The 15,232-nt window shown below is 42.9% G+C and overlaps 1 long non-coding RNA gene across 1 annotated transcript; it reads right to left on the bottom strand.

Annotated features, from left to right (window-relative positions):
• Positions 1–11,567: 11,567 nt before the first annotated feature.
• Positions 11,568–14,679, bottom strand: LOC306943882. Its single transcript, XR_013792457.1, has 3 exons — positions 14,537–14,679; positions 12,218–12,405; positions 11,568–11,763 (listed from the first exon to the last, which is right to left on the bottom strand). It is a non-coding gene; the product is annotated as an uncharacterized lncRNA (long non-coding RNA).
• Positions 14,680–15,232: the final 553 nt, after the last annotated feature.

Genomic DNA, 15,232 nt, shown 5'->3' with positions numbered 1-15,232 from the left:
TGGAAGGAATGTCTAGTACACTATCATCTTCTACAGGGTTTTGTCTTGCATTTAAATGACTACCAGACTTATCATGAAGAGAGGCATGTGCTTAAATGTGCAGATAATTGCAATAGTCCTAATTTTGTACTATGAGCAACAGTCATGGACCAGTGGTAGGACAATCAGTTAGTGTGTAAACGGCCTTTCCTACAAGTGAACGTTTCTATCTTTCTGATGAGAGATATGCATTGACTTTCACAGAAGACCTACAGTAGTACCTCTACTTTCTCTTTCCTACTCTGTCATTGTCCTGGAAGATGAACAATAAAAATACCTTTAGATAGGGCCGGTGTTTAAAGAAGCGAATCGTTTTAATGTTGATGAGTCTCTGCTGGAAGTGCTTTATACTTTGTATAACTTAAAGCGACTTTTGCCACCTGTAGCAGGTCAGAGCCACACAGAAAGCTCACCTGTAGCAGGTCAGAGCCACACAGAAAGCTCACCTGTAGCAGGTCAGAGCCACACAGAAAGCCACCTGTAGCAGGTCAGAGCCACACAGAAAGCCACCTGTAGCAGGTCAGAGCCACACAGAAAGCTCACCTGTAGCAGGTCAGAGCCACACAGAAAGCTCACCTGTAGCAGGTCAGAGCCACACAGAAAGCCACCTGTAGCAGGTCAGAGCCACACAGAAAGCTCACCTGTAGCAGGTCAGAGCCACACAGAAAGCTCACCTGTAGCAGGTCAGAGCCACACAGAAAGCTCACCTGTAGCAGGTCAGAGCCACACAGAAAGCTCACCTGTAGCAGGTCAGAGCCACACAGAAAGCTCACCTGTAGCAGGTCAGAGCCACACAGAAAGCTCACCTGTAGCAGGTCAGAGCCACACAGAGAGCCACCTGTAGCAGGTCAGAGCCACACAGAGAGCCACCTGTAGCAGGTCAGAGCCACACAGAAAGCTCACCTGTAGCAGGTCAGAGCCACACAGAAAGCTCACCTGTAGCAGGTCAGAGCCACACAGAAAGCTCACCTGTAGCAGGTCAGAGCCACACAGAAAGCTCACCTGTAGCAGGTCACCTGTAGCAGGTCAGAGCCACACAGAAAGCCACCTGTAGCAGGTCAGAGCCACACAGAAAGCCACCTGTAGCAGGTCACCTGTAGCAGGTCAGAGCCACACAGAAAGCCACCTGTAGCAGGTCACCTGTAGCAGGTCAGAGCCACACAGAAAGCCACCTGTAGCAGGTCACCTGTAGCAGGTCAGAGCCACACAGAAAGCCACCTGTAGCAGGTCACCTGTAGCAGGTCACCTGTAGCAGGTCACCTGTAGCAGGTCAGAGCCACACAGAAAGCCACCTGTAGCAGGTCACCTGTAGCAGGTCAGAGCCACACAGAAAGCCACCTGTAGCAGGTCACCTGTAGCAGGTCAGAGCCACACAGAAAGCCACCTGTAGCAGGTCACTTGTAGCAGGTCACCTGTAGCAGGTCACCTGTAGCAGGTCAGAGCCACACAGAAAGCTCAGGGTTGTTAATGGCCTCCCAGCAGCCTTTTACACACAGTGAGTTTCATTCGCTCCTCGCAAAGTGGAGTTTTACAGAGAGTACAAACACTGATGTTGGCCTACAAAGCAACCAAAGGTATGGTACTACTACACTCTGTGTGTGTGTGTGTGTGTGTGTGTGTGTGTGTGTGTGTGTGTGTGTGTGTGTGTGTGTGTGCGTGCGTGCGTGCGTGCGTGCGTGCGTGCGTGCGTGCGTGCGTGCGTGCGTGCGTGCGTGCGTGCGTGCGTGCATAAGACAGCTCCTTGGGTCATTTCTAATTGAGTGATTAATTGCATGTGACTAAGTCAATTATTCATTCAATTAGGGTCCTTCTGTTTGGCTGGAGGGACAAGCATCTCTCTCTCTCACACACACACACACACACACACACATACACACACACAATACACTTGTGAACCTGTCTGCGCGTGTGTGCCTATATTATGTGCACATACACAGGCATTGAAGTGTGTATGATTAATGATATGAACTAATCAAACGGATCATTTTGAGCTGCGCTTATAGTGAAAAGCCATGTTTCACTGCTTCCTGATGTAAACTGAACAAAAGCAGATGACTTTCTTTTACAAGGAAACTAACATTGGTTGTATAACGCTGACACCTGCAGGACAGATGTGGAACAACAAAGATCACGACCCCCAATAGGCTACCTGTAAACCCACAGAGGAACCACTGACTCTTATAGGCCTACCTGCTTTTATCACCTGATGGAAGAGTCATCCCCCCCCTGCTCTCTCTGTCATCCTCTTCCTCTCTCCACCCCCCCATCTCTCTCTCTCTCTCTCTCTCTCTCTCTCTCTCTCTCTCTCTCTCTCTCTCTCTCTCTCTCTCTCTCTCTCTCTCTCTCTCTGGGTTGTGCTTCTGCAGGTAGCTAATGAGCCACTTGGTGCAGTTCCCTCCATGTAAACAGGAACAGAAGAAGAAGAGAGCTACTGTTGTTTTTGTCCCCTCAGCTTGTTTACATGTACAGTACATGTTTATTGTTAACCTAATTAACGTTGATGTCCCTGTTTTGGGCACAATTTCAACATTTTCAAATATTGAAAATGAGTCATGATCTACAAATTGTGAAAAATGTGAGCTTGTAGATCGGCTATATTTCTGCTGTTTTGGCATATAACACAGTATTATGGCTTAGGTGGTAAATGGGTGTCAGTAGTGTGTGAATGGTTTAAAATGGGATATGTTCATTGTTCACATGTAACTGCGAGTGTATGATTCCTGTAATTTACTGTATTTGCATGGTATTTTACTCTGTGAATAAAGTGGTTTTGTTACACTTGTTGAAGCCTTTTAAATGTTCAATTGGGCAATTAAAAAACAGAAATGCTACGTCAATTTGCGATAGTTATTTTCCCCATGTGTTTTGAAGATACTGATTTGTTTGTTTTGCTTTAATTTGTTGTATTTGAATTTATGTTGTATAGGCAATCAGCAATCAGCCGGTAACCAGTGTATAAGATATGTATATCTGAATAATTGTAACTGTATGAAAATGTGTCATATAATCCCATAAGGGATGGGCCACGAGGTGGCATGACACATAAATGAAATAATTCATCCATTCATTGTTTGTTCAATAAAAGCATTCATAATTCCTTATTAACTATTTGATAAGAGCTATTGTTGGTTAAAGGGTTCCATAGTCACTCCAACACTTGAACACAGTTCATCTTCTAGAAGGCATCCCATAATATGTCTCTGTTGACAACATTTCCGCCAAGCAGCACATCAGGCTAAACTAAACTGGCAACTGTTTAAAACCAGCCTGGCAGTGGCAACACATTCTTTCATCACCTGTCTTTGTTGTTTTGTTCATTTGTTCATTCCACGCGTGTCCTCGATGGAATTCTAAAAAAAGAAAAAGCCAACTAGGCCTTTCGCATCATCGTTCAATTCTTTCTGCAAGATCTTCCATATTATTTCAGCCAACGATATCCCAAAAAATATCTCCCACCGAAACCATCCAACCGTGATATCTTTCCATCACTTTTTGTGTAAACAACCAAAGAAAGAAACCTTTCCCATGAACAAACAAACTCCCAGCTTGGCAAATGGCAACCTCCCCAAACCTGCCACCCTTGTCCTTCCTCCAGTGCCGGTGCCACCGTACCGCCAGGCTGGGGTCACTCACACGTCGTCCAGGTGGAAGGCTCTCATCAGCAGGTCCAGGTCTCCGACGCTGGCGGCCTGGAAGAGCTCGGGCCGCTCCATCATAGAGATGGCGATGCGCAGCGCGGCCCAGATGTTCACCGAGATGTCGTGCTGGTTGTCCAGCTGGTTGTGCTTCTGCTGCTTCAAGGCCGTCAGGAAGTTACTGGCGGCTTCCCTGTATGTAGCACAAGGGTTCCCCCCACACACGTTTCAGTGCTGCGATCAACCCCCAAAATAATCACATTTGAACCCAGCCAGTTTGACGCCACGCATTAATATTGTGAAAATAGCCAAACTACAAGCTACACCTTGCACTGCGAGGCGTTGTGAGGTTGTAGATCGGCTATTTTCACAATGTTTGCCTATTCTTTATGGAATAATTACCGGGTATTTGACAATTTTGGCCAATGTGGTATTACTGTAGAAAGGTCTTGTAATTGTAACTTTAGAAATGTGCAGGTACCCTGTCGACTTATACTGTATGTTGGTTTGTTTACTGTGTTGAGTGAGAAAACAATGTTGCAGATTAAGCTAATCATCTGTGGACCTCCCAGTTTGGGAACCACTGCTGCAGCAGATGGACGATGTTATCATATTATTATGTTAGGAAGTTACTGGCTGCTTCCCCATGGCAGACATAGAGATATGTTAGGGAGTTGCTGGCTGCTTCCCTGTAAAAGAGATATAATTACTTTACTATAATAACTATGGTCCATTTGAACAACATTTTGAACAATGCGGAAACATTTGGAATCGTTCTGAAATTTGTTGAAATTAGTTTGTATTTTATTTTGTATTATTTTATTTATGTCAGTTTAAAATGGCAGGCCCAAAATAGAGATGAAAGTGGTTAATACAAACATTATATTGATAAATCAGTCAGTCACTGAATCCGTCGTCTTTACTTCTGAGGGTCCCTAGTTCAAATATGATGATTTTGGAGGGTCGCGGCCTGAAAATGTTATGAGGTGCTCAGAGGGTAGAGTGGCCGGATGGGATCCCAGTTCGATCCCGGGCTCCCCCAGAGTTAGTGTCGAAGTGTCCTTGAGCAAGGCGTTGAACCCTAATTGCTCCCGATGTGCAGGTTGGTGCCTGGCATGGTTTCCTCTGCCATCGGTGTATGAATGTGTGTGTGTGAATGGGTGAATGTAATGCTATCTAAAGCGATAAAAGTGCTATATAAATACACCATTTACCATTGTATATAAATGCACCATTTATTAGAACAACCACTGTTCTACTGTCCTTGTGATCCAGGTGTGGAGGTCAATGGGATGGAGGCTCATCGCCCTCTCTGTGTCGCTGTACGGACTGGTCTACCTGTATGAGAAAGTCACCTGGACCAACGCCTCCAGGGAGAGAGCCCTCAAGCAGCAGTTTGCCGAGCACGCCACGCACAGACTCAAAACCATCATACCTCGCACCAGCAACAGCTGTGGCCAGCAGGTCCTCAAGTGAGCATATATACCCCCCCACCCCCCCCACACACAAACACAAACACACACTTAGAATAGCACTGAAGGCCTGCAGGACCACTGGCGTAGTGGCCCGGGCACCTAGGCCTGACACGTTGCAGGTTCGAGTCCCGATCCTGACGGGCAATGGCTGTGTGTCACTCTGCCATCTCTCTCCCCATTCCCTGTCAGCCTACTGTCCTATCAATAATAAAGGCATAAAAGCCCAGAAAGAAAGAAAGAAAGAAAGAAAGAAAGAAAGAAAGAAAGAAAGAAAGAAAGAAAGAAAAAGAAAAGCACTGGAGTATTAGAACGAATCATCATGACATCACCACAATCCAAAATGAAGAACATAGAACACTTTATTGACTATTAGAAATATATGATGTTGTTCCAAATATCCACAGCTATAGGTTGACAAACTAGACGTTCTGGCCACTTTAGTTTGTGCTGTTACTATAAACGTCCATAGACATTATAAATACCTGCTTTGTTTAAAACATTCTGATCTGGTCTATTATAGGAGTATGAGAATCTAGATCAGTGGTTCTCAATAGTTTTTATTTTTTATTTTGTTTTAGCTCTGGACCACTAGCACAGGGTTTCACAGGGTTTCTCAAAATGGGTGCCGTGGCACCCTAAGCCTATAGGCCAGGGTGCATTGAGGGGTGCCTGGAGAGTAATTTATGTCCCTTTTGTCCCAGGGAGCTAGCATCCACCTTCAATCGTCTGTGTCAGAGAGTGGACCTGAGCGAAGCGGAGCTGGAGGGTCAGATCAGACAGCTGAGCTTCAGGATCCAGAGACTGGAGAGCATCCAGCGGCGCTCCAAAGCCCTCCGGTAGGTACCACCGGCCTGATGGCCAGTGTTGACAGGTTTTGCAAGAGAAACAAGCTACCATGGTCTATGAAAACAAGCCCAAAAGAAGCGACTACATGGCCAGTGACCACATGAACACACACAACTTATATAGACCTACACTTCGGCTGTTTGAAAATAGCCAATCTACAACCTATGAAATAGCTTGCACATTGTATAAACTACAGTATATAACTGATAGATAGATAGATAGATAGATAGATAGATAGATAGATATGAGATTCAATTCAAATCTTTCCTGTATCTTCAACAGAAACAGAGCCACTGACCTTGAAGGTCAACTAGGGGCATTCTCAGAGCAGTATCTCCAAGACCACCACTGAATACAAGCTCTGACAGCACCATATATGGAAACGTGGAAACCTGCAGAAGTGCTTATGGAGCATCCATCAGCATCAGCTGTCCGTCTTGCCTTGATTTAAAATAAAACAGCAGGAGTGGCCAAGTAATTTTACACTTCCAGTTTAAACAGTTAATAGAACTCTTAGATTACAATTGTTAGTATAGGCCAAGTGGATTATAGATCTATATTAGCTGTATTAGCTCATTTAGCTGGGTACCCCCTGGAACCGACGTTTACAACCACTGTTGTAGCAGAGCTGCTGAGGTAGAATTAAATTATCGGTTGTCACAGAACATGCACCTTTGACCTGGTATGAAACATATTTTCTCTGCAGAGATCACACAGGTCCTAATGGATGTCTTTCTGTCCAATTAAACCTTTCTATAAATACCAGAGACACCCAAAAAGCCCTTTGAGATCAGAAACTTTAAACTGCTGTTTGTGACTGTCAATTATTACTATTGCCACTAAGTGGCAATAGAGCGTCGCAGTCCCGCCTCCTACCCTGGACCAAGGATAGTCTAAGAAGGATGAGACGCGAAGACCGTACGGGCGACGCCATGTTGCTTTGGAAGGAAAGAAACATGCGCAGTTGAGACCAAGGAAGCTGAACGCGGAAGTGTTGGCTGCATATAGCCCATTGCGCATGTTTCTTTCCTTCCAAAGCAACATGGCGTCGCCCGTACGGTCTTCGCGTCTCATCCTTCTTAGACTATCCTTGCCCTGGACCAGGAAATGAAACCCAATGCATTATTCTCATAGACATTTCTTAAAGTATTTATTTAAAGACGGTTACGCCGCGGACAAAGCCAACTCGAGTCGTGACAACTCATGACAACACAAACAATATTTTGGACCAAACAAATAATTACAAAGAAGAAAAACAACAAAAAAAGTGTTGTAACCTGCCGTTTTTTTCTTCTTTCTAATTATTTGTTTGGTCCAAAATATTGTTTGTGTTGTCATGAGTTGTCACGACTCGAGTTGGCTTTGTCCGCAGTGTAACCGTCTTTAAATAAATACTTTAAGAAATGTCTATGAGAATAATGCATTGGGTTTCATTTCCTGGTCCAGGGTAGGAGGCGGGACTGCGACGCTCTATAAGAGTCAGTCTAACAATGTGTCACAACAGTAAGGATGAAACCAGAAAAAATAACTAAGACTTGTTTACATCAGGGTCCTCCATTTTCAATTAATAATCAAGACATTTAAAGACATACAAATACATCTATGCAAAATAGAAATCAAATTCATCAAATACACTGTTAGAAATAGGGAAACTATAGGGAAACAGTATAGAAAAATAGAGGGGGGGGGGGGACTTGAACGTTTTTACAGGGGCCAGTTTTGAATTGCAGCCACCGTAAGTGCTCTTTGAGAGTGGTTTTGAAGGAGTGTAGGGATTCACATTTCTTAATGGCTGTTGGTAGGACGTTCCACATTTTAGTGGCATAGGAGCAAAATGAATTTAACCCCTTGTTTGAGCCGTATATGGGTTGCACTTGGTTTGTTGTGGTGTTGTGATCGTGGACTTTGTTGACATTAATAAAGTATTTTGACAGGTACATGGGTAGTGGTGTAGCGAATCTTGTAAGCCAGGCCCATTGCAAGTTGCTGTACTCTGTCGTCAACCCATAAGCCATTCCAACCTATCAAAATTAGTAAAATAAAAAGAAGTTCAAAGAGCTGTGAACTTTACAAAAGACATATGTTGGCAACTGCTACATCATGATTGAGTAGTTGTTTATGCCACTTCAAGAGGCCTATACAGCTAAAATGCTTTTATTGCAGCCAAATGATGCAATAACAAAAATTGCAAATACATTAATGAATAAAATAAATAAGATGAAATGGAAGGGGTGAAATTACTCTTGCACCCATAATTGTTTTCTAATATCTAGCCACACCTGTAGCAATAATTGTATCCAAGCAGACCCCCAAACGTTAAACCTATTTAGACCTGTTACACCTATACTTTGTTATGCCATCCAAGACAAAAAGACCTCATCTTAGTTGTTGCGATATAGTGTAGCACCATTATGGAAAAAAAATCAGACCAGTCTGAAGCGAGTGGTGCAACAGCACCCCCGATTGGTACTCTAAACATAGGGACATAGGTTAGGACATAGGGACATTGCTGGTTGTAGGAGTGGTTGCACCACTCAAAAAAAGTGTCTTTTCCGAGGCAATGTGTTCCACTGCCTTTCTATAAACCTGCCTTAAAATCTCTTTCTGAGGACCCGACGCATGAACAGTACACCAGCAGGGCGTTGGTTTACTCATAACTAAACCCATTGCTGTTCTTTGCCATGTATACAATTGTATACAAAATACAATTCTTCTACATTCACTCTAATTGTGCATGTAGGCTTCTTGTAAATTAAGTAATGCAGATGTTTAACAATAATTTAACTCTTGAGAGCATAAAATAAAATCTCCATAATTTAGCTAGTTCCAAGGCCGTTGAGGCAACGTAAACAAACAAGTAACCCCTCATTTTGTATACTAGTCCGGTGCCCGGCTGTATAGAGCACAGAGTCGGTAACAATGAAAGTTGGAGATCCATGCCCCGCCCGGCTATGCAATACCCGTCCTGTGTCAGTACCTGTTCCACCACTCTGTGTGTCCCTTTTATGCCCATATATGGAGATTTCTGAATCTGTCTCTCTTTATCCTATACTATATATGGAGTTCTGTGTCAGGCATGCCCAAATATGGAGTGTTGTGATGTCAGAACAGGCCAGCTCCATATATGGAGCATGGGCAGGGGCCCTGTCCAGAGCCCGGAGAGAGGCCTTTTGTGGCGGTTCTGGAAAACCGTGGGTCCGACTGACTCAACACTGGGCACTGCACTCCCTGCATTCCAGCCGTACACACGTACAGACAGACGTACAGAGATGTGGTGCCTTTATATATAATGAAACAGGGGTAAATAATAATACTATTACTCTGGGGGTTGGGTTCTGTCGTATATGGAATTATTTTAATAAAATTGATTCAGATAGATACATTCATTACAGAATATACATGTAATATAGACACATTTTAACTGCTATGTTTCAATAGCTAAAGTATAACATAGTGCTTAAAACACCAAAATGAGTTCCCGTCCTGAATAGGTTAAGGTAGACTATCCTACAGCAATGGAAATGACTCTTACTGAGCTCGAGACCCATATGAATCAATACAATCACAGAAAACATTCATGATTAGTCTCAATGAAAGTTAACCTCTTAAGATTTTAGATTTGCAACGATGTGAGCTGATAGATGGCTGACGAATTGGTAGCCATAAGCGGACAGCTTTGCCGCCTATTCGAAGCGCCGACCCGTCTGACACGCATGGAAAGGACAGACTTGAGTTTCAGTCTTGGTTTGTCCTTCTGGTAGTTCACCAGAGTTGATGACAGGACGTCCATGAAAATGTATATTCTCACTGGAAACACACACACACACACACACACACACACACACACACACACACACACACACACACACACACACACACACACACACACACACACACACACACACACACACACACACACACACACACACACACACACACACACACACACACACACTTTATTGAGCGCTGAAACAGTTGATTTTCCATAGCCTACTTGTATTATTGCAGTGAGTGAGATAGATACTGTATAAGCAAGGTAAACACAAGGTAGCCTAATGCATCAAATGCATAGAGACAGTGTAGTGTCTCAGTAATCTTGGATCATATACATAATCTGAACATTAAGGATGCCAGGTCAACAAATGTCTTTCAACCTGCAGTCTTATGCAAAGACTGCACGGTTGTCAAGGTTAGCTAGTCAGCCAGCCAGCCAGCCAGCCAGTCAGTCAGTCTGTGTAGGCTTCACCAGCTGAGGATGCCAGCTAGCCGCAATTTGCAACACTAGATTTATTTGGAATGGGATGAATCTAGAGTTGCAATACCCTCCATTGACATCCCATTCATCCAAATTGCATTTCCGATCTGCTTGTATTAAACGATGTTAAACTCACCACAGCTGTAGGGAAAACTTGAATTATCCTCTTTCAATCTGCAAAGCGTTTGTTTCATAAATATCCACCGTAGACATGTTATGAGCTACTTTCTGTCAAAGAATTCCATGCTGTGATATTTGTTGGAGTTCGTGCTGCTACCTCCTCCATTATGTGGAAATTCGTTACTATAAACCTGCCTTAAAATCTCTTTCTGAGGACCAGACGCATGAACAGTACACCAGCAGGGCGTTGGTTTACTCATAACTAAACCCATTGCTGTTCTTTGCCATATTCTTAACACTTAGAAAAAGAATCACCTGCACAGAATTTCTTGACAGAAAATAGCTCATAACATGTCTATGGTGGATTATTATGAAACAAACACTTTGCAGTTTGAAAGAGGATATTTAAAGTTTTCCCTACAGCTGCAATGTTGGTGAGTTTAACATTGTTTAATACAAGCAGATCCGAAATGCAATTTGGATCAATGGGATGTCAATGGAGGGTATTGCAACTAGATGCATACCATTATAAAAAGTATCTAGTGTTGCAAATTGCAACTAGATGCCAGCTAGTCCACCAGCTAAACATTTCCCAACACACTCTACAGAGAAGGCGTTGTCTTTATGAAGCTTTACTGGTCAAATTGAATATTTCACCAGAAGGAAAAATCTGGTCAATGGGATTTTCTATTGACAAGATCTGTAAACGGCGCAGTGGAGTAACTAAAGCATATATTTTCTTTTCTTGCCAAAAAGTGCATTTTATACATGTGGTGAGTGCTCAGAGTGCGTCCACAAAACTTTGCATTGGTCTTTGCATTGGTGAGAAGCGAAATTATTCATTTTATTTTTGCGGCAGGCTAAGTCGGCAGGCTGTGCTGCATTTCATGCGAGCGCAGGAAGTTGAGAGTAACATAGGCTTAAGGAGAAGTCTATCGACCAGAGCTAGGGCAGAACACAGTCAGTCAGTGTATGTCAGTATGTAGTTAGTAATAGTTACCTGTATTGTGAATAGTCAGGTTGACTGATTCTCTCTCTGAATTTCTTGGAGTCGTTGCTTCCACATGAAGGTCTACACTTAGACCAGTTAGAACGTATGTTGCTCAGTGGTTCTCAAACGTTTTCATGTGCGTGCGTGCGTGCGTGCGTGCGTGCGTGTGTGTCTTACAGTGACATTCTTCTATATTGTAACAGGGTCGGGTTTTGGTCGGTTCTCCTACACAGGCTGCTCCATCGTGCCCATGACGAATACATTGTCGATATCGACTGTGGGTTCCCAAGATCGGTTTGCACCTCCTATTCAATGGTATGATAACGGTCGAGTCTAGTCCTGGAAGCACGCAGTCTGACCACTCTGACCACTCAGACCACACAGGGACATTTAAATCAGGGCCTGGACAGACAGACAGGCAGACAGGTAGAGAGATAAAACAGTGTTTAGTGTTGAAGTGTGGTTTTGCCTCAACATAGGTTGCAACCATTGTGACACAGGAATCTGCAGGGAAAAGTAGCTTTTTCCATGACATATGTACACTTTTTGCAGTTGTGGCAAAACAAACATGGGATTCAAATTTAGGGTTGATTGAAGGTTCATCAATGCCTTTTTAAGGCTCCTCTCTCTAAATTGTGACAAATCATTATGTACCTAATTTGGTGAAGATCCGTCCATAAAAAGGAACATGCCCTGAGAGGCATCCTCAATACGGAGTCTAGTTGGTCCCATGTATGAGCATGCCCATGGGCATATTTGTTGGATCGCCGGCCAAAGACGTCAATGGCAGTAAATGTAAGTGGTTAATTACTACAATTTGTCATGGTATACTTTTTTTTTTTCTTTTTTTACTGACCACGATTCAGAAGGTCCAGCAGGTAGTCGTATTCGTAGCCTAGATCAGTGGATTTGAAGGTCACTCCGTTTAAGTAGGTCGGCAGGAAGGGAACCATGTGGTAGTCGTAGTTGTGGCCAATAGGAGCGAAGATCCTTGGGTATTGGTTATCTGTCGTTGGTACTTTTCTCAACCAACGTTCGAAAAGACTGGAATAGAATATAGCACGCACGCACGCACGCACACACACACTAAAGTTTTCACATTTTTGTGGAGTAAAAGTAAAATATTTGCCTCTGAGATGTAGTGGAGTAGTGAAGTAAAAGTACAAAAAAATACTCCAATACCTTTCCACCACTATGTGTTATCCAGTATAGAGGGTATGCGCGTGACATCATCATCAAACCCGGAAGTTATGCGGGAACACCTACTGAGTGGCAAAAAACTATTTTCTGGCCTTGACAGCCCATACATCCAAACAGAAAAGTCCTATTTGATTGCATTAAACGACGTTAAACAATGTTAAACTCACTTTTCCACTCACTTTGCCACTCAATTTGCCATTCACTTTACGCATGCGCATACCCTCGTACCGTGTGCGTATACATTCCTGGGTGCCATTTGTGTCCCCAGGTCATAATACAGCACCTTGTGTCCCAGGTCATAATACAGCACCTTGTGTCCCCAGGTCATAATACAGCACCTTGTGTCCCCAGGTCATAATACAGCACCTTGTGTCCCCAGGTCATAATACAGCACCTTGTGTCCCCAGGTCATATTGCAGCACCTTGTGTCCCCAGGTCATAATACAGCACCTTGTGTCCCCAGGTCATAATACAGCACCTTGTGTCCCCAGGTCATAATACAGCACCTTGTGTCCCCAGGTCATAATACAGCACCTTGTGTCCCCAGGTCATAATACAGCACCTTGTGTCCCCAGGTCATAATACAGCACCTTGTGCCCCCAGGTCATAATACAGCACCTTGTGTCCCCAGGTCATAATACAGCAACTTGTGTCCCCAGGTCATAATACAGCACCTTGTGTCCCCAGGTCATAATACAGCAACTTGTGTCCCCAGGTCATAATACAGCACCTTGTGTAAAATAAGCAAAAACACTAATTCCAAAAGTTTAATTATCTTATACTATTAAAGCTTTTCTACCATAGAGAAAAAGATTTGTACCTCAGAGTGAAATAAATATAAAATAATCCCTTTGATTTGAGTAGAGGTATGCTAAAATGCCCCCATCATGTTTATTCAGCTTCAGTTACAAATATAACTAATCAAATTCAAACTAAATCTAAATTTTGAATTCTTATTATAGTATAGGTCTAATGCTTCTCACCAATATAAATTGTGATAAATGTATTTTTAATGACAGTTTAAGTGCCAGGGACGTTAAGACGAGCTGAATCTAACTATGTACTGATTGCCAGGGACGTTAAGACGAGCAAAAAAAAATCCTCTAATCTGGTGTGCAGGTGATGACATGCACATGACGTGCACAATAGAATTACATTTTCTTTCTTTTATTTTTAATGGGAAAAGTGGCACCCAGGACCAAAACTGGTGTCCACCCCCTGGCACTTAATCTTGAAATCAATCGTTTTTTAAGATTTTTTGGGGCTTTTTTTCTGCCTTTATTGATAGATTGAAAGTAATCTGACAGGCAATAGGGAGAGAGATGGGGAGAGACACGTGGCAAAGGCCGTCGGGATCGGGAGTCGAACCTGCGGCGCGCCGTCAGGCTGGCTCAGCAGCCTACTGTACAGGTGCCCAGACAGTTGAGCTAACCTGCGGCACGCCAGTCCAGTAACATTTTATCAATGTTTTAGGCTGCGTTATACTGATGTGGTGAAGCCCTGTTATGCTTAAATAAAGGCTAGAGGAAATTGATAGTTTCATAATTCTGAAAATATTGTTGATAAATATATTAAAATCTTACTCTGCGTTCACAATGTGCTAACATATTTCTCATTACATGAGGAGTGATGGCCATCTTTAGCATAAAATGTCCCCCCTGTTATATCCAAAATGTGTCCCCCCTGTTACAGTGTAAATGGATATTTATATTGAAATAATTGGAATAATGCATTGAGCTGGACAAATATGTTTTTCTAACAGCTGAACTCTTTCTCTTTCAGGAAAAAATGAAAAATCCTGTAAAAAATATATTTTGTTTTGAAAAAGTTACTAGGCTGAAATGGCACTGAATAATAGGAATGATCAGTGTATATACAAATGTGTATTTATGTTTGTGTGAAAAATATATTTGTATGCATGTTGCGCGCGCGCGTGCGTGCGTGTGTGTGTGTGTGTGTGTGTGTGCTGTGGCACCTGTCTACAAAGGCGTGGTGTAGATAGAATATGGGGTCGTTGGCGGCAGATTCGAGGAATGACATGGAGCCATTCAGGTACACATGTATGGAATTGTGCATTTCGGTTCGACCGACTGTATGTCCCGTCGCATTGGCAAAACCTGCAAGATGAAGAGAGAGAGAGAGATTTAAATAGTGTTGATTTTGACATCACATTTTTATTTAGTTTTAGTCCGAATATTTTGAATAAAATTCCATTTAGTTGATTTCGTCGACTAAAATGTATTTCGGCAGTTCTTGATGGTGCCATAATGCCTGATTTTACACTTGGTTGCATGCTGAAACAAGCTCACAGTGCATCACGCTGCGACACATTGTGAGCTTGTAGATCAGCTATTTTCAGAGTCCAACACCCGAGTGCAAAAAAACATACAATTATTTGTCTTTTAGTTCTACTGGATCTCTTCTCCTCTAGTCCCTCCCTAACATTTTATTCCATTTTCTGTTTGTTGATGAAATTGAGTTTTTTTTTAGTTTTCATCACTGAAAAAAGGTAGTCGACGGACATTTTTTGACATAGTTTTAGCCGACAAAATCAACACTAGATTGAATGGAGACAAAGTGAAAGCTAGAGGAGAGAGAGAGAGAGAGAGAGAGAGACAGAGAGAGAGAGAGAGATATAAGAAGATACAGTAGGATAGTAAAACGTTATGAG

The sequence above is a fragment of the Electrona antarctica genome, assembly GCF_951216825.1.
Source record: "Electrona antarctica genome assembly, chromosome: 19".
NCBI lineage: Eukaryota > Metazoa > Chordata > Actinopteri > Myctophiformes > Myctophidae > Electrona > Electrona antarctica.
This window is presented reverse-complemented; position numbering and strand designations above follow the sequence as displayed.